Source organism: Neofelis nebulosa, chromosome 9 (assembly GCF_028018385.1).
Source record: "Neofelis nebulosa isolate mNeoNeb1 chromosome 9, mNeoNeb1.pri, whole genome shotgun sequence".
NCBI lineage: Eukaryota > Metazoa > Chordata > Mammalia > Carnivora > Felidae > Neofelis > Neofelis nebulosa.
Genome location: NC_080790.1, coordinates 90970109 through 90994033, shown reverse-complemented (window position 1 = coordinate 90994033; position 23925 = coordinate 90970109). Strand labels below are relative to the sequence as shown.

The 23925-nt window shown below is 37.9% G+C and overlaps 1 non-coding gene across 1 annotated transcript; it reads right to left on the bottom strand.

The window, feature by feature from the left end:
- Positions 1-17869: 17869 nt before the first annotated feature.
- Positions 17870-18081, bottom strand: LOC131486488 (small nucleolar RNA U3). Its single transcript, XR_009249375.1, has one exon. It is a non-coding gene; the product is annotated as a small nucleolar RNA U3 (small nucleolar RNA).
- Between the last annotated feature and the right edge of the window lie 5844 nt (positions 18082-23925).

Sequence of the window (23925 nt, the reverse complement as noted above, 5' to 3'; positions counted from 1 at the left end):
ACAATTTCACCAAAAACCATAACATGCCTAGGAATAAACCTAGCCAAAAAGGTAAAATACCCGTACACTGAAAACTATAGAAAGCTTATGAAGGAAATGGAAGAATTATTCCATGGAATAATGGAAGTGGAAAAATTATTCCATGTCCATGGGTTGGAAGAACAAATATTGTTAAAATGTAGATACTACCCAAAGCCATCCTCACATTAAATGCAATCCCATCAAAATAACACCAGCATTCTTCACAGAGCTAGAGCAAGCAATCATAAAATTTGCATGGAAACACAAAAGAATCCAAATAGCCAAAGAAATGTTGAAAAAGGAAACCAATGTGACAATAAATTTCATATTAAGAAAAACTACAACTATAAAATCTCCAAACAAAATAAATAAAAGCCATGACAAATGTTTTATCTCTAGGTTATAAAAACATTTTTAAAGATATGACACCAAAATAAATGTCCATGAAAGAATAATAAATTGGACTTTATTAAAATTAAGTCCTTTGAGAAACACTTTAAAAAAGAATCAACAAAGTTTTTGACTGGGAGACAATTTTACAAACATAAAAAAAAAAAAAAGAAAGAAAGAAAACCAAAGCTGGAGGCTTCACAATCCCAGACTTTAAGCTGTATTACAAAGCTATAATAATCAACACAGTATGGTACTACACAAAAACAGAAACATAGATACAGGGAATAAAATAGAGAATTCAGAAATGGACCCACAAATATATAGAAAATTAAACTTTGTCAAGCAGGACAGTATCCAATGGAAAAAAGATGGTCTCTTTAGCAAATGATGCTAGGAGAACTGGAGAGCAACATGCAACATGAAGAATGAAACTGGACCAATTTCTAACACCACCCACAAAAATAAATTCAAAATGGATGAGAGACCTAAATGTGAGACAGAAACCTACAAGTAGGTTTCAAGACAGGAAATTCTACAGTAAAAACAGACAGCAACCTCTTTGACCTGGGCTGCCACAACTTGTTACTTTACATGTCTCAAGAGACAAGGGAAATAAAAGCTAAAATGAACTATTGAGATCTCATCAAGACAAAAAGCTGCTGCACAGTGAAGGCAACAATCAACAAAACTAAAAGTCAACCAACGCAATGGGAGAAAATATTTGCACATGACATCAGATAAAGGGTTAGTATCCAAAATCTCTAAAGAATTACCAAATTCAACACTCACAAAGCAAATAATCCAGTGAAGGAATGGGCAGAAGACATGAACAGACACTTTTCCAAAGAAGACATCCAGAAGGCTACCAGACACATTAGAAGATGCTCAACATCACTCACAGAAAAAAAAAAAAAAAGCAACAAATGAAAACCACAATGAGATACCACCTCACTCCTGTCAGAATGGCTAAAATTAAGAACTCAGGCCACAACAGATGATGATGAGGATGCAGACAAAGGTGAACCCTTTTGCACTCTTGGTGGGAATGCAAACTGGTGCAACCATGCTGGAAAACAGTATGGAGGTTCCTTGAAACATTAACATTAGAACTACTCTATGACCCAGCAATTGAACTAGGAATTTATCCAAAGAATAAAATAATGCTGATTCAAAGGGCACATACACCCCATTGTTTATAGCAGTGCTGTCAACAATAGCCAAATTATGGAAAGAGTCCACATGTGGGATGGATTAAGAAAATGTACTATATGTGTGTGTGTGCATGTGTGTGTGTATATATATATATGTGTGTGTGTATATACATATATACATATATATATACCAATGGAATACACAATGGAATACTACTCAGCGATCAAAATAATGAAGTCTTGTCATTTGCAACAACATGGATGGAACTACAAGGTATTATGCTAAGCAAAATAAGTCAGTCAGGGAAAGACAGATATATGATATTTTACTCATATGTGGAATTTGAGAAATTAACAGATGAACATAGGGGAAGGGAAGGAAAAAGGAGATAAAAACAGAGAGGGAGGCAAAACGTAAGAGATTTGTAAATTCAGAGAACATACTGAGGGCTGCTGGAGGGTGTGTGTGTAAGGGATGGCCTAAATGGGTGATTGGCACTAAGGAAGGTAGCTTCTGGGAAGAGCACTGGGTGATATAAGTGATGAATCACTGGGTTCTACTCCTGAAACCAATACTACTCTGTATTTTAACTAACTTGAATTTAAATAAACACATTAGTAATTTGATAATATGATAATATAAGAGGCTTATTTGTATCTTCCTAATGCTGACTGAATATCACTGTTCTTTAAAAATTACACATTTAAAAGATATATCTATTGACTTGGAGAGAGAAAAGTTCTTTACTTTTCTTCATTGAGCAAGGAACCTAAACCAGGTGTCAGAAAACCTTACTTGTGTTATCCTTCCAGTGATGCCCTCACTGAGCCTTAGTTCATTTACCTGTAAAATTGGGATACTAGAGGTGCTCAATATTTTCCAACAGTTTTTTTTTCTTTTCAGAATTAGAAAAAATTAATTCCAGAATAGTTAAGATACAGACTTATATTCATTGCATTTATATAATTAAGTGATTCAGCAATCCTATATATTACTCAGGGTTTATCAGGGTAATTGTACTCTTAATCCCCTTCACCTATTTCATCCAACACTCAACCCACCTTCTCCTATAACCATCTATTTGTTCTGTGTAGTTAAGAGTCTGTATTTTGTTTTCTCTCTCTTTTTTTGTTATTTTTGCTTTATCCCCGTTAAATTCCACGTATGCATCTAAGCATATGGGATTTGTCTTTCATGGTAGCTTATTTCACTTAGCATTACGTTTCTAGAACCATCAATGTTGCAAATGGCAAGACGTCATTCATTTTTAATGCTTATGTATATACTTCTTTATCCATTGTCTATCAATGGACACTTGAGCAATATTTTCCAATAGCACTTGAAGCTTTGATACTTGATGGTTGTAAATGACCAAGTGTTGCTTAATCCATGAAAGAAATGTTGCAATTTTTTTCAAAGAATTTTGAAGTGCAGTCCTGAATCCACATCACGTGTTTAACATAATTATTGTGAGGAGACCCCGTGTTGTATGAAAGTATGTAATCACAATATTGTACACTTGAAACGAATATTAGACTGTGTGTTAGCTAACGGGAATTTAAATAAAAAAATTAAAAATAAATAAATAAATAACTTTTAAGACACTTAACCTAAAAGAATTGAAAAACCAAGGGGCATAGCTCTCCTTTTAATTATTTCAGAAAAATTATCTTACAAATGTAAATTTCATGGGGAGTTGCCTTTTATTTGACTACAGGGGTATGATCTGCTTTTTCCATATTACCATACTTATTTTTGCCTTGTACGTTTTCATTCATCTTCAGTGTAGATTTATATTCAGTTTGAGGAGACCAAGTAAGCATATTCTAGTCTTTAATCTCAATGGCACTCATTAATTCTAACTCACATTTTAGTGCTTTCCTCTAGACGAATTGTGTGAGTATATCACCATATCCTCTCCACTATGACTTGCAGTTTTCTTCTCCACAAGTATACACATCCCTGGGTAAGCATGAAGCAGTTAGTAACTGCCTTCTTATCAATAGAGCACAAAGTGATGAGATATCATGTCTACGTTTAAAAAACATCAAAGCTATTATGTCCCTGTTTCTCTCTCTTCATTGATTTCTCTCTCTCCTTCTCCTTTCTCTACCTCTCTCTCCCCTCCCCTTTCCCTAACTCTCCCTCCACTTCTCTTTCTTCCTCTCCCTCTCCTTTTCTCTCCCTCTCCTTCTTCCCATATCCCTCTCCCCTTCCTTCTCCCTCTCCATCTCTCTCTCTCTCTCTCTCTCTCCATGCCAATGTCCCCCCCTCCCTGTTTCCCTCATTTTTCAGTGCCTGGTAATGGGAAAAAGCACTGATGTTAACATTGGTTCCATGGACAGGCACATATAGGACAGAAGAGAGAGAAACCACATGCTAACAGGCAGAATGGAAGTCATGCTCTGAGAGCAAACTGAATCCTGACAATAGTCACATGAATGAGCTTGAGAGGAAATATTCAGTTGAGCCTCAGTTGAGACCACTGCTCCAACTTCATAGAGACCTAGAAATAGAGCGCCCAGCCTTGTTTTGCCAGGATTACTAGTTTCCAGTTTATGAGCTATTCAATATTCATGGTTTGGAGGTGCTGAGCTTTGTAGACTGTTGCAGGGAGGAATTGATTGTTAAAAGTCTATCAGACCCAAGGATGAGACCCAACTATCCATCCCCATCTCCTTTCTCGTTTCCCAGGTCCCCTCCAGGCAAACTGACCGCCTTCCTTACCTCCTTTGGTCAAATTCACTTCTCTCAGTGAGCCTCTCACCCACGGTGACTTGTCCTTGACTCACTGCTCCCAGATGTGTGCAGGGCTGACTCCCTCTTCCTATTCTGGTTCCAGTAAGAATCTCAAGTGAGGCCTTTCAAACCCTCCTACACAGTGGCTCGCCAGACCTCCCTCACTGCACCCTGCTTTGTTTTTGTCTTAATTGCTATTTTTTTGTCATGTTTTTGCTTTTGTAACTTTCACCCTTGGACTACGAGTTCTTGACAGGCCGAGAACACTTGTTCAATCACAGCACCACACTTAGGTGAACCAAGGTACTTGGCACTGGGTGGGTGCTCAGGGCATAGTTGCTGAATAAACTGAAAGATTGTCGAGTCCCCCTTTCCTCATTCTGACCAGCTCAGTCTGTGGAGATGGTCACTCATAATAATAGGTGCCTGATGTTTCTGAGGCAGGGGAAAGGTCAGAATGACTTCTGTATGATTCTTCCCTCCAGCTGCTGTAACAAATCTGAGCACAAACACATTCAGGAGGCTGCCTCCCCTTTGGTGGCCAGCACTAGCACTTAATCCCCACAGAGGAAACTTTATTTGGGTATCCTCAACGCAGAGTGTCTCCTGAAGACCAGTGATAAAAGAGAAGACACTCAGTTTATGGACAAGGAAACTGAGTCCTTTCAAACTATGGTCCCCATTTTACTGTGGCCTAGCGTGTGTGCCCATCCTAGTCCTAAGAGCTGAGAATGGTGGACGATAGGACCTCAGACTCTTCTCCAGAGACTACTATGGAGATGGCCTCTTCCCCTGCGAGACTATGGGAACTTTAAGAATCCCCTTCATGCTATGGAATTTTGTACATGTTGCCAGGAGAATAAATGTCCCTGCTCCACGTCAGATCTGTCTCCAAGTCTTTCCTCCTTTTCCCCTAACACTTACAGGCTATAAGCCCTTCCTTAACCACCATTCCATTATCTCCAGCGATGCAATCCGTTTCTGTGTATGCATGTCTGTGTGCTCAGTTTAATGTGGAGAGGAGAATGATCTAAATTGGGAGGAGTTAGGTAGGGCTCACCAGGATCCTAAAGGCTCTCTTTCCAAAGCAAACTGGATAGACAGTGTTGAGCTTTGGCCTAGAAAGCCATATTCCTCATTTTTCTTCTGGACTCTGCTCACATACTGTGCCCTAAGCCAGTCTCAGCCTATTCCTTGGTCTCAGTTTTGCAAATATACAAAGGGTTGAATGTGGACTGCATAAATGCATGTGTAGGGGGATATGTTCTCAGACTCCATCAACACTAGATTCGTCTGAGCAAACTGAGGCAGACACAGATGCACAGGCCTTTCTAACATGGGTAAATGACAAAGGACATACAGCAGGAGTGGAAAGGACTCATGCCTGGGACCTGTGTTTAGTTTCTATGTAAAGTAAGAATAAATTTGTGCAATGTTGAAAAATATTATTTTTATGCACATTGTTACAGCAGCCAACCTTAAATGATAGAAGTCTGGGGAGAAGTTAAGATGGCAGTGAAGTAGGTGGACCCTGGGCTAGTCTCATCCCTCGAACACAGATCAACATTAGATCTATTTTGAATACCCGGGAAAATGATCTAAAGGTTAAGAGAACAATATGCATAATTTGAGGGAGAGAACATGGCAGGTACAAGGTGTGGAGTGGAGATTTGGGGGAGAGAAAAGCTTCAGTGCCACAGGTGGGTGGGAGCCCTTTGCACAGAGAGGAGAAAGAAAGAGGGGGAGAGAACAGTGTATTGGGTTCACACAAGAAAAGCACCCCCCCCCCAACCATTGATCAGGGAATTGTGAAGAACTGAATATTGCAAGTTTTTGCAAACAGTGGAGCTGAAGTTCTGAGTTTTTGGAAGTCTGCATCATTTACTAGAGTAGGCCTGGGTAGGCAGTGGTACTCTTGTGGAGAAGGAGAGGAAGCCTGAGAACTGACAGCATGGCGTGGCAATCTCCTGGGTTGCACTGGGATAGAAAGGTCCCCTTCCCTCAGTGCATTTACAGGAGGGTATATTGGCTCTTCAAGGACAAAAGACATGGCCGGCACCTTAGAGAGGGTATTGAATAGCAGGGGACAGAGACACATGCAGAGGGAAAATAAAATGGTTACAGCTTTTTGCTGTGCTTCAACATAAACTCTAGACACGTTTGCAGCCCAAGGACTGCTTTTCTTGGACAGAAAAGTGCCAGTGCAACACTGTAAATCTCTCCTCTGGAAAGGGGGAAGCAGGTTTACACCTTGCCCAGTCCTTTCAAATTTGGAATTTTGAATCCCAGTCACACACCAGAGATAAACACAGAAGAGCTATGGCACTGGCATGTCCATGGTCTGGGCGCAGAAGGGTTAAGGGCAGGGATTGGAGAGAAGCCTGGGACAGAGAAGGGAAGATCGTTTATCTGTGAGGGCTACCTAAACAGTGGCAGGCACCAGGTCCCCTACCCAGGAAAAATAGAGCAGGGTAATGCCATCTTCTCCCACCCACCAGCATGGTAAGCCTTCAGTGAGTAGCACAGCACCTCCAGTTGAGGCTGGAGCTGCTTACACCAAACCCCGCCCCCTGACAGGGTCATCTTTACAAGAGCAGGTATGATGGGCAGCAGGCCTCTCCCCCAGAGGACCAACACAGCTATACAAGGCCTTCCACATGCACTTAATCTACTGATCATAGACTGCTCCAAAGCCTTGTGGTGACTGGGTGGCTCAGTTGGTTGAGCGTCCAACTTCAGCTCAGGTCATGATCTCATGGCTCATAAGTTTGAGCCCCATGTCGGGCTCTGTGCTGACAACTCAGAGCCTGGAGCCTGATTTGGATTTGGTGTCTTCCATTCTCTCTGCCCCTAACTGCTCATGCTCTATCTCCCTCACTCCCTCAAAACAAAGTAAACATTAAAAAACAAACAAAAAACAACAAAAAAATAATGCTCCAAAGCCTCAATTTCAGTGTTTTGGTTCTGGTGGAAATAGGACCAGGCATTTTTTTTTTTCTTGAAAAAAAAAATTGCAGTTCTTTTGTTTTTTTATTAGTTTTATTTTAATTTCCTATATCACATTTTTTTTTTGGAAAGGCTACTTTTTCTTTCTTTCTTTCTATCTTTCTTTCTTTCTTCCTTCCTTTTTTTCTTCTTCTTCTCCTTTTTGGCTTTCTTATCCTTTGGAATTAGGCTTATAGTTTTTTGTTTGTGTGTTTGTTTTTCTATTTTTGTTCCTTTACCTTTTTTCTGTTTTTTTTTTTCTTTTTGGATGAGGCTTTTATTTTTTTAAATCGGGCTTATTATCTATTTTAAATTGGGCTTAATGTTTACTTTTGAGCGAGTCAGTGAGAGCGAGAGAGAGACGGGGGGAGGGGCAGAGAGAGAGAGAGAGAGAGAGAGATACACAACACAGAATCCAAAAGAGTCTCCAGGCTCTGCAATATCAGCACAGGGCTGACCCAGGGCTCAAACCTAAGAACCAGGAGATCATGACCTGAGCTGAAGTTGAACACTTAACTGACTGAGCCACCAAGGAGCTCCAAATCAGGCTTATTTAAAAAGAACAAATCAAAGCACATCTAGTCAAAGTTCCAAACACTTCCCACTGCAAGCAAGGAGGAACTCTGCAGAGGACTGAGCTGGAGGAAAGAGCAGCCAAATCACAACAGCAGAGTGCACACAGCATATACCATAAACACGTCCCGAAGTGCCAGGCCCTTGACAGTGTATAATCCCTTCTTAAAATAGTGTTACACCAAGGATAGAAAACATAACAAGCTTTCACAACACGACAAAGACTGAAGCCTAGACAAAATGACAAGACAGAGGAATTCTCCCCTCAAGATCAAGAAGAAACCACACCCAGGATTTTGCTCAAAACAGATAGAAGTAAAATATCTGAAGAATAATTTAGAAGAGCAGACATAAGAATGCCTGCTGGACTTGAGAAAAAACCATAGAAGACTTCAGAGAAACCTGTGCTGCAGAAATAAAACACCTAAACAGTAGTCAGGCTGAAATAAAACATGCTATAACTGAGATGCAAAATTGACTCATTGTAATTACAATGAAGATGGAAGAAGCAGAGGATAAAATAGGTGCTATAGAGGATAAAATTTTGGAAAATAATGAAGTTGAGAAGGAGAGGGAAAGAAAACTATTGGGTCACAAATATAGACTAAGAGAAATAAGCAATTCTATAAAGTGTAATAATACCCTTATCATAGGAGTGCCAGAAGAATGGGGAAAAGGGACAGCAAGTTTATTTGAACAAATTATAGCTGAGGCCTTCCCCAATCTGGGGAAGGGAGCAGCCATTCAAGCCCAAGAGGCACAGGGAACTCCCCTCAATATCAATAAAACAGGTCCACACAAAAATATATCATAGTGAAACTTGCAAAATGCAAAGAAAAAGAGAATTCTGAAAGAAGCTAAAGAAAAAAGTTCCTTAACCTATAAGGGTAGATCTATAAGGTTAACAGCAGACCTGTCTATAGAAACTTGGCAGGCCATAAGGGTGCGGTATGATATATTTAATGTGCTAAATGGGGAAAATATGCAGCCAAGAATACTTTATCAAGCAAGGGTGTCATTCAGAATAGAAGGAGAGAGAAAGAGTTTCCAAGACAAGTAAAAACTAAAGGAGTTACTGAGCACCAAGCCAGCTCTGCAAGAATTGTTAAAGCGGACACTTTGAGTGGGAAAGACAGGCCAAAGGCAACAAAGACTAGAAAGGAACAGAGACATTCTACAGGAACAGCAACATTACAGGTAATACAATGGCACTGAATTCATATCTATCAATAATTATTTGAATGTAAATGGGCTAAATGCTCCAGTCAAAAGACATAGCATATCAGAATGGATTAAAAAAATCAAGAACCATTGAAATGGTGCCTATAAAAGACTCGTTTTAGACCCAAAGACACATTGAGATAGAAGGTGAAGGGGTGGAGGGCCATTTGTCATGCTAATGGACATCAGAGGAAAGCTGGAGTAGCAATACATATATCAGACAAACTAGATTTTAAATGAAAGATTGTAATAAGTGATGAAGAAAGTCCTAATCGCTTCTCGGCCTTTTGGCTAAGATCAAGTGTAGAAAGTCTTATGTCATAATAAAGAAGTCTATCAAAGAAGAAGATCTAACAATTGTTAATATTTATGCCCCCAGCTAGGTACAGCCAATTATATAAACCAATTAATAACAAACTTAAAGAAACATATTGATAATAATACAATAATAGTAAAGGACTTTAACACCCCACTTACATCAAAAGATAGATCATCTTAGCAGAAGATCAACAAAGAAACAATAGCTTTGAATGACACACTAGACCACACGGACTTAACAGATATATTCAGAGCATTTCACCCTAAAGCAGCAAAACACACACTCTTTTTGAATGCACACGCCACATTCTCCAGAGTAGATTATACTAGGTCACAAATCAGCCCTCTTATATTCAGACCACAATGCTATGAAACCTGAAGTCAACCAAAGGAAAAAAAAAATGGGAAACACCACCAATACATGGAGATTAAAGAACATCTGACAGGAAATTAAAGAGTAATAAATAAAAGAATCAATTTAAAAAATACATGGAAACCAATGAAAATGAAAACATGACAGTCCAAAACCTTTACTATGTGGCCAGGCGGTAATAAGAGGGAAGTATATAACAATCCAGGCATTCCTCCAGAAAGAAGGAAAGTCTCATGTACACAACCAAATCTCACACATCAAAGAGTTGGAAAAAGAAGAGCAAATAAAGCTCAATGCCTGCAGAAGAAGGGAAATAATAAAGATTAAAGTAGAAATAAATGATATAAAATTTAAAAAAGTAGAAAAGATTAATGAAACTAGGAGCTGGTTCTTTGAAAGAATTAACAAAATTGATAAACACCGAGCCAAAGCTACCAAAAAAAAGAGAGGGTAAAGGAACCAAATAAATAAAGTCATGAATGAAAAAAGGAGGGATCACAACCAACACTGCAGAAATACAATTACAAGAGAATATTATGAGCAACTATATGCCAAAAAAGTGGATAATCTGCAAGAAATGGATGAATTTCAAGAAACTTGTAAAGTACCAAAACTGAAACAGGAAGAAATAGAAAATATGAACAGATACATAACCAGTAAAGAAATTGAATCAGTAGTCTCAAATTTCCCAACAAACAAAATTCCAGGGCTGGATGGAATCTGAGCACAATTCTATAAAAGAATTTTTGGCATTTATTTATTTTTTATTATTTTTAATTTTTTAAATATAAGTTATTGTGAAACTGGTTTCCATCAGTGCTCATCCCAAAGATAGATGGTATCTATCTTGCTCTGCCTGGCTTATTTCACTTAGCATAATACCCTCCAGTTCCATCCACATTGCTGCAAATGGCCAAGTTTCATTCTTTCTCATTGCCAAGTAGTATTCCATTGTGTATATAATCCACATCTTCTTCATCCATTCATCAGTTGATGGACATGTAGGCTCTTTCCATAGTTTGGCTATTGTTGAAAGTGCTGCTATAAACAGTGGGATACAAATGCCCCTCTGCATCAGTACTCCTGTATCCCTTGGGTAAATTCCTAGCAGTGCTATTGCTGGGTCATAGGGTAGTTCTATTTTTAATTTTTTGAGGAATCTCCACAACGTTTTCCAGAGTGGCTGTACCAGTTTGCATTCCCACCAGCAGTGCAAGAGGGTTCCCGTTTCTCCACATCCTCACCAGCATCTATAGTCTCCTGATTTACAAAACATTTAAAGAAGAATTAATACTTCTTCTTTTGAAACTGTTCTAAAAAATTAAAACAGAAGGAAAACTGTTTAACTCATTTTAAAAGGCCAGCATAACCTTGTTTCCAAAAGCAGACAAAGATCTCACTAAAAAGGAGAATTACAGACCAATATCTCTGATGAACATGGATGCAAAAATTTTCAACAAAAGCTAGCAAAGCAGATTCAACAGTATGTTAAAAGAAGTATTCAACATGATTCAGTGGTATTTATTCCTGGGCTGTGGGGCTGGCTCAAAATCCACAATCCAACCAATGGGATACATGTCATTAATAAAAGAAAGGATAAGAACCATATGATCCTCTGAATAGACGAAGAATAGGCATCTGACAAAATACAGCATCTTTTTTTGTGATAAAAACTCTCAAGAAAGTAAGGATAGAAGGAACATACCTCACCATCATTAAGGCCATATAGGAAGGAAGCCAGCACCCTGTAGGAAGGATGAGTTAATATCATCCTTAGTGGGTAAAAACAGTTTTCCCCTAAGGTCAGGAACACAACAGTATGCCTATTCTCACCACTGTTGTTCAAAATAGCACATGAAGTTCTAGCCTTAGCATTCAGAAAGCAAAAAGAGGAAAAAAAATCCAAATTCACAAGAAGAAGTCAAACTTTCATTCTCTGCAGACGACATGATACTGTATGTGGAAAAGACTCCACCAAAAAAATTGCTATAATTGATACATGAATTCAGGAAAGTTGCAGGATATAAAATCAATGTACAGAAATCTGTAATATTTCTACACACCAGAAATGAAGCAGCAGAAAGAGAAATCAAGGAATCAATCTCGTTTACAATTGCACCAAAAATCATGAGATACCTAGTAATAAACCTAACCAGGGAGGTAAAGATCTGTACTCTGAAAACTATAGAACACTTACAAAAGAAATTGATGAAGACACAAATTAATGGGAAAACATTTTCTGCTCATTGATTCAAAGAACAAACATTGTTAAAATGTCTATACTACCTAAAGCAATCTACACATTTAATAATACCAGCATTTTTCACGGAGCTCAGATAAAAAATTCTAAAATTGTATGGAACTAGAAAACACCATGAATAGCCAAAGTAATGTTGAAAAACACAAGGAAAGTGGGAAGCATCACAATTCCAGACTTCAAACTGTATTACATATCTGTGAAGACAGTATGGTACTGGCACAAAAACAGATAAAGAGATCGAAGGGACAGAATAGAAAACCCACAACCACAAAATGGACCCACAACTATATAGTCAACTAATCTTCAACAAAGCAGGAAAGAATACTCAATGGAAAAAAGTCAGTCTCTTCAACAAATGGTGTTGGGAAAACTGGACAGCAACGTGTAGAAGAATGAAACCTGGACCACTTTCTTAACACCATACACAAAAATAAATTCAAATAGATGAAAGACATAAATATGAGACAAGACACCATCAAAACCCAGAGTAAAATATAGGCTGCAACCTCTTTGACCTCAGCCAGAACAGCTTCTTACTAGACACATCTCCAAAGGCAAGAGAAACATAAATAAATGTAGACTATTGGGACTTCATCAATATAAGAAGTTTCTGCAGAGTGAAGGAAACAATCAACAAAACTAGAAGGCAACTGATGGAATTGGAGAAGATATTTTAAAATGATGTACCAGATAAAGAACTGGTATTCAAAATCCATAAAGAACTTATCAAACACCCAAAAAACAACTAATCCTGTTAAGACAAGGGGAGAAGATATGAACAGACATTCCTCCAAGAAAGACATAAAAATGCCTAACAGACACGTGAAAAAATGTTCAACATCACTCATCATCATGGAAATACAAATCAAAACCATGGATAGAGTCCAAAGTCCATTGATGAATGGATAAAGAAGATTTGGTATATACATGTATATATATATATATATATATATATATATATATACACACACACACACACACACACACACACACACACACATATAATGGAATATTGGTGATTACAAAGAATGAAATATTTCCATTTGCAACAACGTGGATGGAACTAGAGTGTATTATGCTAAGTGAATAAGTCAGAGAAAAATAAATCTCATGATTTCACTGATATGTGGAATTTAAGAAACAAAACAGATGAACATAGGAGAAAGGAAGGAAAAATAAGATGAAAACTGAGAAGGAGGCCAACAATAAAGGACTCTTAAATACAGAGAACATACTGAGGGCTCCTGGAGGGAGGTGGGGGGGGGGCCTAAATGGGTGATGTACATTAAGGAGGGCACTTGTTAGGATGAGCACTGGGTGTTATATGTAAGTGATGAATCACAAAATTCTCCTAAAGCCAATACTACACTATATGGTAACTGACTTGAATTTAAATAAAATGTTTGAAAGGAAATAAAAAAGAAAGAAGTCTGGGTATTCAAGGGATATCATATTTAAATATAATGATACCATAATGATATGTTAATATACCATAATTTTGTTGTTAGATATTTCTCAACTGGTATGATTACAGACTACTTTCTTGCACATAAAAATGTAATTGGATAGAGTGGTCATAAGCATCATGTTCTTCCCTATCTCATTAACTTCTGATAAGACTTGTTAGGTGAGAGAAAACACAATTCAATTCCCTCCCTGATGAGCTCAGAGGCATACCAGCTGTATTCCACTGCTTGAAAGTAAATGTCCCTGCACTACAATTTCCACATGAGCATGAGCAAAAAAAAAAAAAAAATCCTTCATTTCTGCCTTAGTTATCTGTGATTTTAATCAAGGCCACATAGCAGTTTATCAAGGAGGATCTTTTCCTGAAAGAGCTGAAGCCCTCTCTAACCGTCTGAACATCTAGTGGAGAATTTAATGGTTGAAATGGGTGGATCTTTTGTAGGGACTTGACACTTGATTCTGTCACTGTGGCATGGCATAGGGATGATGTTATTGAGATGACTTAAAACCCTGATGTCTTTTTCCTTCTCCAAGCCATTACTTCAAGGGCATGTCCCAGGCAGGAGAGTGGGCATGAATGAAGCAGAGCAACACCAGTGTCTTCCAGAGGCTGGGGCACTGAGATTTTTAGTAACTTAGCACTTTGGCCAGGAGGGGAGCAAGTCCACCTGCAGGTGAACCCCAAGGGTCCTGTGCTGCCCTCATTAGCCAGCAGGAGGCACACAATTCCACCATTTCTGAGCTGCCCAGAGCTCAGGAGGTCAATAGCAGGGTCAGTGAGAAAGAGCTTCCTTCCCTCAGCACAGTGACTTAGGAGACAACACTCTGGTTTGGGGCTGATGTGGGACAGAGTCCCCATGAGAAGAACTCTGTATCCTAGCTCCTGGGGCTGAGGAGAGGCCGTGCCATCAGGGTGTCCAGAAAATTTTCCCTCTGTAGCCAGCACTGAGCCTTTATTATCTGGACCCTTCTTACATCCTTTATTCCCCGCTTTCTCAGGTAATACTTGAACAAAAGTTATTTTACAACAGGATCTGTTCCTAAAGGGGCTTGGTGGGCAAAGTCATGCTGTCATGTTTGCTGTGGACTAAAACTTAATTTGTGAGAGAAATTCCTGCACATATTCAGAGTCAGGGAAACAAATGTATAACTATGAAAGAAACATACAGCTGCCAGGAGCACCAGCCCAATATGATGGGACACACAGGATGTGCATGGCCAACATATACAAAATCTTTAGATGAATGGGGAAAAAAGTATACAATTATGTACATACTTGCGTTTATTTTAATGCTTAATTTTTCATCTAACGTGGAAGTATGTTAAAATGTAGAAAAGGTAAAGAGGTGTGTAAAACTCCATTATTTTAAGATTCAGTGTTTTCAGTTTTGCAAAATCAGAATTTATTATAATTCTACTTTTCTGCTATAAATTAAGCAAAGGTCTATATACTTAAAATATACTTCTGTGCTTGTTTTCAAATGGGAATATTGTGTTTTTCGATATTTTATCCTAACAGTGACATTGTGAAATGTTTTTAAATATTAGTTCACTGGAAAATCTTTTTCAGGACTGCAATGTGAAAAACATTGTTAAAAATGATAATAAATCCAGGTGACACCAAATTTTGTGTAAGAATGTAATAAGAAAATCTCATGTATCAGTTCTAGAATATTCGATGCAATGGCAATTTTTAAAATGCCAACCATGGCATGCTGCTTAAAACCATTTGAGATGAAACATTTTTAAACTTAAAACGTCAGAATAGTAAAGATCCCATAAAATGGCTGCTTTTTAAAATTAGATATATTCATTGCAAACAAATTATATCCTATTAAAAATGTAAAATCTGAAGGCAATTAGTTTGGTATTAAATTTTTATTCAAAAGCTGAAATTAGGATATGTATATTATACCTGATATAAGTCATTTTCCCATAAGAGTTGATATTTTTAGCCATAGATTATCCACTGTCCATTGCTTAAATTTTCCTGTTTATTTTCTAAATCAGGAAGTATATTCCTATGATTTGTGAAGGCATCGTTTTTCTCACATGTTTCAAAGTTACTTTTTTACTTTGTAAGCATGGGTTGAGGCTTTTTAATAAACACTCATCTTTGCATATCATGATGAGTTTTCATTGGAGAGCTTTCTTAACCATTTCCACTTGAGCCTAACATCATACCATTAAAAAAAAACACACACACACACAAAATTAATCTATATATGCTAAGATGCATCTGACTACAGCATAGTGTATTTCATAATTTGACTTTACATTATAAAATATAATAATAAATTTATTTTATATTACTATACACTAATACATTATATATCTGTACATATATATCTGTTTGCTAGTTGACATGAATTTGCATTGGGTGGTGGCTGATTGCATTTGATTTTGTTGCCAACTGAATATTCATATGTGTATCTAAAGTTCTTTTTAGAACAGACATCTACTCATGGAGTTCACAAAGCCTGTTATCTACGGTAAGATATTTAAAGGACTTTTGTAGCAACGTGGATGGAACTGGAGAGTGTGATGCTAAGTGAAATAAGCCATACAGAGAAAGACAGATACCATATGGTTTCACTCTTATGTGGATCCTGAGAAACGTAACAGAAACCCATGGGGGAGGGGAAGGGAAAAAAAAAAAAAAAAAGAGGTTAGAGTGGGAGAGAGCCAAAGCATAAGAGACTGTTAAAAACTGAGAACAAACTGATGGTTGATGGGGGGTGGGAGGGAGGTCAGGGTAGGTGATGGGTATTGAGGAGGGCACCTTTTGGGATGAGCACTGGGTGTTGTATGGAAACCAATTTGACAGTAAATTTCATATATTAAAAAATAAATAAATAAATAAATAAAAAAAAATAAAAAAAAAAATAAAGGACATCTTACTTTATTTCACGGGAGCAGAAATTTTGTCTAAGATTATGAGCTGATCAAGGCACAGATTTGGCACTATAATAATCAATGGAGGACTAATGGCTTCTCTCTCCTTGTACAACTGCCATCGATGCTTCTGTATAATTACTGTGAACTTAAGTGTTTTTATGTCAACATTATCTGTATCCCATTTACTAATAGTTATCTAAGCTACAATATATACATTTTTTTTCTTTCATTTCATTACAATCAGTAAATCTTTGTGGTGATGGCAGTGTTTTTAACATGAACATTGTCATCTGACATCTTTGTTCATAATGAGTTATGAACCAGGGCCCGCTTCACGGCTTCCTGGGTGTAACACTAGTGCTGTCTCACAATGGTTTTTGCTGAGAAAAGTTTGTGCTTATTTGCATACTGTGCTGTTGCAACAGATAATGTTGACATAAGAACACTTAAGTTCACAGTAATTATACAGAAGCATCGATGGCAGTTGTACAAGGAGAGAGAAGCCATTAGTCCTCCATTGAATATGATAGTGCCAAATCTGTGCCTTGATCAGCTCATAATCTTAGACAAAATTTCTGCTCCCTGGTTCAAAAAGTTATGAAAAAATATGATTTTCATATTCTCAAATGTATATCAGCTTTATGCACTTTTCTTTGAATCATTCCACATGTCTCTTGTGTTCTATTAAAATCATAGAAAGAGATCACTTTTTATCTTTCCCAACAGGGGCAAGACCAACTAAAATGCCGCAAAAAAGAGCATGACTGACTTGTTTATGAAAGGATAAATATCATACAGCCTGTTAGAATTGAAAAGAAAAGATGATTAATAAATGCAACACTTAGGCACAAAAGATAGATAATTATATGAGGTGACAGAGGTGTTAGCCAATCTTATTGTGGTAGTCATCTCAAAACATATACGTGTATCAAATCATCATGTTGTAAAACTTATATTTCCCAATGATATATGCCAATTATATCTCAGTAAAACTGGGAAGAAAAGAATTTCAGGATTGCAACAGCACAGTATGCAAACAAGCACAAACTTTTCTAAGCAAAAACCATTGTGAGACAGCACTAGTGTTACATCCTGGAAGTCGTGAAGCGGGCCCTGGTTCTATCTGCAAATACGTCCCAAACATCTGACCACTTGTCACCATCTCCACTGCTAATAAACAGCCTAATTTCCCCTCTAGGTTACTACACCAGTCTCTTAAGTAACCTCTTGCCTCTGCCTTTGCCTTTCCAGTTGATTGGTAGCATAGAAATCAGATTAATTCTGATAGACCTCCTCTTCTGAAAATCCTCCAATGATTTTCCTTTCACTCCAAGAAAAGTCAAAGTCCTTGCCATGGCTGACAAATCTGTTTACACTCCAAGTGCTGTCTCCTTGCTCACTTAACTTCACCCACACAGCATTCCAATGGACAATTAACAAGCCACACATGTGGCTTCTTTTTTAGAGAAACTACTCAGACAACGGGCCACTTTCCTCTTAGTCCCCCTAAGGAGGAGGGAACAATCATCAATGACAAGGGCAGCTGTGGAAACAACACCCAGAGTCGGCTTCACAGTCAGGAAGGGACACTATTTCTCCTCCTCATGCTTTCAGGGACTCCACACTTAGAGAAATTTCTCTAGTGACAAACTTTAGAAACAATCCCTGAAAGTACAGTCTTCACATTTCCAATCATTGAAAAATCCATGGTCCTACCAACACGTCCCAGTTCTATCTAAAATTCCCTCCAATGTGATGTCCTTAAATATAAAAAAGATTAGGGGTGCCTGGGTGGCTCAGTCGGTTAGACATCCGACTTCAGCTCAGGTCGTGATCTCACAGTTTGTGAGTTTGAGCCCCGCGTCGGGCTCTGTGCTGGCAACTCAGAGCCTGGAGCCTGCTTCAGATTCTTTGTCTCTGTCTCTCTCTGCGCCTCCCCTGCTCGTGCTCTCTCTCTCTCTCTCATTCTCTCTCAAAAATAAATAAATATTTTTAAAAATTTTTTAAATAAAATAAAAAAATTAGCAACAAGGGAAAAGAATGAAGATATAACACGAACCCAAGAATTCAGCAACTTCGTAATTCGTTACTAGATTATCAAAGGTTGAATTTTTTTTTTAGTTTAATAATAGGAGAAACAAACTTCTTATCCCAGAAATTAGTTACACTACAGGTCTGTGGTTTGGAATGTTAAATTATCCATTTAAAACAGAAAGTCAATTTATATTTCTCAGAAACAATTATGACTTAATTGCTGTTATCAACCTAATAAATTACTAGGTGGTTTCCACAAACTGGTTATACACTCAAATTTCATGTCTGATGAAAGAATAATTGTATCAATATTCTGCAAATATGAAAAGGAAATTAGCTCATTGGCCACAAGGGAAAGGCATACACCTTGAGTGTAAACGCATCTATCTTTTTCTGTCTTTAAGCAGGCAAATTAAAATGGGAAAGAAACAGTTTGTGTCTCACAGGAATAATGTGTAATATGTTAATTGCTTTTCAAATACCATAGCATGGCTCAAAAAATATTCTTTGTGTCTAATGAGAATGTCATGTACTCTTGTGAACTCTGTATTTTAATGTACATCTACTGGCAACAAGTTCTATTACATAGATTCTTTTTATAACACAAGAAAACAGATACCTGAAAAGGGTTAACCCAACCCAGAAGATCATGAATTTCCCTTGGAACGTAACAATGGTCATGAAGACATAGAACATCTATTGTAGAGAATATGCTATGGCAATAGTCCAGAAAGCTAAGAAGAAATTTTAAGTGGATAAATCATAGCCACTAAGATCAAAACAGTGAGCATATTCATTTCGGTACCCATTCAAGAAACATTTATGTCATGTGTGTGTGCTAACTGCACAGATGAAAATATAAATGAGACCTGGTTTTTAATCTCCCGGTGCTCACATTTGGAAACGTGAAACCAGAGACATAGTAACATATTTAATATTAATATGCACCAAGTATAATACTAACATCAAAGTAATAGTGGTTTCATTGTGTAGAGAATGAACTTCAAAAACGAAGCTACTCAAAGACGGATGAATATAAATATATTAGGTTAAAAAGAGAAGGAAGTTCAGACAGAGAAAATACCATGAGCGGCAGCACATAGACGAAACAGCGACTCTACATCTGACAACAAACAATTGTAGCAGAACATAGAATGGAAGGCAAAGAAAAGTAGGATAGGAAATGAGAGAGGTCTTCAGGGCCTACTGAAATAATTTGATGCCATGCTAAGAACTTTAAAGTTTATCCTGAAGATGGAATTTTGCTGGTAAATAACGCAAAGCACCCTGTTTGCATTTTTGCAAAGGCAGACTGTCAGAGATAATGGAATATAAGGGAAGAAGTTGGGAGGGGGGCAGGACAAGCAGTTAGGAAATTATCTCAATGATCCAGGCAAAATACATGGGCCTGAACTAGCCAGTGGTCATAAAGATGAAGGTGTGAGTCCAAAGCAAGAGTTGTAAAAGGAACTGAATCAGAGGATTTCAAGATAAACTGAGGAGAGTGGAGAAGACTCTCAATTTTCTGGATTGAATGATCACATTAAAAAAAAAGATAGTACCTTTAGCTAAAAGAAAAATACAAGAAGAAAATATAGCATTGATGAGAGATAAAAAAAAAAAAACAACTAGATTTAGTCTGAGAACTTTTTTAGATGCTTGAAGTCATCCAAATTAACATGTCACATAGGCAGCCGGGCATAGGTCTGGAGCTCGGGAGAGGTTGGTACTAGAGAAACACATGGGGGGTATAAGGGATTCCAAGAAAAGAGGCCATTTAGTGGGAATCAGGTGGGGCAAAGGAAAGAGCTCTAGGGAAAAGCCTTATTTAGGTAGCAGGAAAGAAGAGAAAACCACAGAGACTGAGGTATAATGGTCAAAGAGGCAAGAAAAAAATGAAGCAAAATGAGGTTATTCATGGAAGTCCAAGGGAACAGGACATTGAAGAAGTCATCCGTGGAAAGAGATGCTTTAGGATGACAAGGGTTAGCTCCAAAGTTAAACCTACCCAAGTGGCTGGTTCCTAAGGCAGATGGCTTGATGACTTTAAGCTCTCCAAAATCCAAGATTCCAAGATAAAAGATATATTGATTCTAACCTAACCTTTGACCTTGCTAAAGTACATGGCAAGGTCAAAGATCTATTATTCTCTTGTTATAATTATTATGTATCATTTTAAATTATTATCAACAACATTTCACTATATTAGTACCTTTTCTCCTTCCTTAAATGTAAGTTCTGACAGTAATTACAACCCTTTGGCCAAACTGACTGACTCACTTTGCCTCATCTGCAATCCAGCAGGTACTGTCATTCCTTCATCCATATTCTTAATTTCCCAAACATTTCTTGAGAGCTTACTAAGTATGAGGCAGTGTTACGCACCAGAACTGAAACTGCTACCACACAGTAATTTCTTTAATGGGACACAATTCAAAAGGATATGAATTATTAAAACACATGAAAAACTTGGACATCTGCTGCTTCTTTTAACTGTTCATGAAAAACTCCCCATGGAAAGGCATGGGTTGGAGTTGCTTGAAACACAGGAAAAGTCTTATTACTTTTCAGCAATCTGCTAAGACAAGGCAGCTGTGTTAGCTTTGTTGGCTGGATAAGGGCTGTTTACCTAAGCGTGTAGTACTAATTGTTAGTTCCTTTTGGTCTCTTCTTTTAGTCTCTCTCAATTTATCAATATTGCTATGTTCTTTCTGCCACTGAGACTCCTCTTGCTTTTCCCTATAGCCTCTCACCCCTCACCCTTGCCAACGTCTCAATGGAAAAATTAATGGCTCAGCTCTCCCCACCACTTATCTGTTCTGCACATGGCACCTGTGTAAGGCCTGTACTACATGAATTTAAACTATCAACAATGTGTGTGGTTTTGCCACAGCTATTTATCTGCTAGAATGTTCTGCTCCAGCCTGGCAGCAGTTAAGTGATGAGAAAATTAGCCTTTCCTTACTGTAATTTACAAGGCTGTGCAAAGTTTAAGTAAGAATGGCACACAGATAGAAAGTTGCATAGGAATTCCAAAGGATCTCTCTACTTTTCCCCAGTCCATTCCTGCACACAGACACCCTCCAGGTACTGATTTTAAATTAATTACTCCTTACATAGGATTATAAAGAGTGGTCACTAAAGGATGACTATTTTATCATACATAACAATTATGCTCAGATAAAATTAATCTATGTGCAATTCATGTTTGCATAATTATAAATGCACAATCATAAATAAAACACAATGGACTTCAGAGGACCACAACAAACAAACTGCAGAATTAGTATTATTGGCATTAGTAAAAGAAATAGATGGTAAATCAAAGTTACTTGCCATGATTTGGGAAACTATTTGAAGTGTTTGGGTCTAACACAAGTACACACCAGTTTTATACCTTATTTTTTAGCATAGGTTTCAGCAATAATAAAACTTTAATTCGCTTTTTCAAGTGTGTGGCAATTTGAATGCAGTTCTTTACCTTTGACTATAAATATCTAATATTGTAGAGTCTATTTCAGGAGATTTGTCAATATCTACTGAATTTATAATATAAAGTTTGTTAAAGTAGCAAACCTTGAAACTCAGTATCTAACTTTTAACCAAAGAACTGAATGTAGATCATTTTCCCAAAAGAAATCAATGTTAAAAAACTTTTAATGCAAAAATTTAATAAAAACTGTATCTCACTAGCACCTGGGTTAACTAACGTTTTAGTGTTTGCCTCAACCAGTCTACAAAATGTTTTTGTAGATGATGCCATTAATTCTAATAACCAACCTAGGTAACCATTTTACCTATGGAGACATGAAGGCTTAGAGACCTGCTCAAGCACCAGGAAACGCAGAGAGGTAACCAAGTTAGTCCCATTTGAAACACAAAACTAATGGCTTCCTCTGCTTCCAGACCCACAAACAACAGCTGATCTACCCGTATTGTGTGGGGACACCGGAAAGACTTTTAAATTTTCTTGCCAGACAGAGCAGAAGAGAAACATGGACACTTCTGGTTTTTAGAAAGAAGTTAGTAGCAATGTGAGAAAATGGGCTGAAGAAGGTTGGAAGGATGGAAAGAAAACCACTTGCTAGGCCACTGTCGAGATAGGACAGGAAGATCTGGCAGAATCAAGTACTCCAAAATATTTATTAACTACTAGTCATGGTGAAAGATAATTAAGGGAGGAGACTGCAATAGAATTTGCTCCTCAAGGATTTCCCAGCCCTGTCTTGCAAGTAAGACTTGTATTTATGACCCTCATAAAATGTGGTAAAGGCTAACGAAGGGGGGACAGATGAGGTGCTTTGGAAATTTTACTTAGGAAATTTTGGTGTAAAAAGGAACTTTATTTCTCAAATATTAGAGCTTCTGTAAAATACAACAAGAAATTACCTCCAGTGATTTCCTCCCAATAATATCTTGCAAAGGCAGAAGGTCCACCTATGAGGGATGCTAGGTACAGACTTTCTATCTTATGGTAAGTTAACCACATGACCTCCAGTGTCTTTACCAACTCTGAAGTTTTATGGCGCTCCCAAGAACAAAAAAGCCTTTGCGATGAATTAGCTTCAGAAATGAATATTCTGCAGGTTTCGCTCCCTCTTACTCCTCAAGAATACTTAGTGCCTTATTAAAATGTCCTAAGTTTTCTTTGTTCACACCATCTAATTGAACATCACTTTTCCCCCCACCTTTTAAATGTTTCTTAAACTTTATAAAATGCTTAAAAACAAGTATGCAATGATCAACCAGGAACAAACTTGACTCAGGTCAGTCAAACAGGTAGCTGATTGCTCTAACCTTCTAGTTACAAAGACCCAAGTTAAAAAAAATTTTTTTAATATTTATTTTTGAGAGACAGAGAGAGAAGACAGAGCACAAGCGGGGGAGGGGCAGAAAGAGATGGAGACACAGAATCCAAAGCAGGCTCCAGGCTCTGAGCCATCAGCACAGAGCCTGACGTGGGGCTCGAACCCGCGGACTGTGAGATCATGACCTGAGCTGAAGTTGACGCTTTAACCGACTGAGCCACCCAGGCACCCCAACACAGTTTTTTTTATGGATGTTACTGTGTAAAGACCGTATTGGGGAAGATTGTATCGTACCCACAGCCCTTCATCAAATAACCCTTTGAACCAGGCAAAACTAGCAAATTAATACGTGTGCTGGTGTCATCCCTTTTAAAAAATCTGTAATTCTGGGGGCACCTGGGTGGCTCAGTTGGTTAGGCGCCCGATTTTGGCTCAGGTCATGATCTCACAGTCCGTGAGTTCAAGCCCCGCGTCGGGCTCTGTGCTGACAGCTCAGAGCCTGGAGCCTGCTTCAGATTCTGTGTCTCCCCGTCTCTCTACCCCTCTGTGTCTCATGCTCTATGTCTCTCTGTCTCTCAATAATAAATAAATGTTAATTTTTTTTAAAAGATCTGTAATTTTTAGTAGATATAATTAGGGAAAGAGCGTCTGTTATGTGTGTAAGCATATATAATAAAGCTGAC